A 520-nucleotide genomic window follows, 5' to 3' on the forward strand; every position below is an offset into this window, starting at 1 on the left:
GGCCGGCCATGGGCGGCTGGCCCCCATCTTTCCCCAGCCTCTGGGCCAATGGGTGGGTAGAGGGGCCATGCCTGGAGAAGGCAGCTGCATGGGCATGGGTACTCAGGGTTCATCACTGCATGAGCTGTGGGGAGCAGCCCCTGATCCTCGGGGGCCCAGTTAGACCTAGGAGGCTCATCCTGACATGGGGAGAGGGGAGACGAAAGGGACCTCAAGGTGCCTTCTTGTGGCACTGGTCTCCGAGAATGGAGGATGCTGCAACCAGGATGGGAGTGCAGCAACCTCAGCCCCTGTCGCTTGAGGTTTGGTTGCTGGCACACAGGAGACCTCAGGGACCCACTTTGAGGCTCCAGTGGAGAGATGCCCTTCCCAACTCTCCCCAAGGACATGGCAACCAGGGTATGGGTACGCGTGGAGGAAGGAGGTGTGCTGGGCTCCAGATGCCACCCTGGCCATTGGGTCTCACAGCCCCTTTCCTGGCATCATTTGCTGCTGACCTTCCCCGCTGCTGAGCCTGGCC

Source organism: Buceros rhinoceros, unplaced genomic scaffold (genome assembly GCF_000710305.1).
Source record: "Buceros rhinoceros silvestris isolate BGI_N320 unplaced genomic scaffold, ASM71030v1 scaffold35580, whole genome shotgun sequence".
In the NCBI taxonomy this organism is placed as follows: Eukaryota; Metazoa; Chordata; class Aves; order Bucerotiformes; family Bucerotidae; genus Buceros; species Buceros rhinoceros.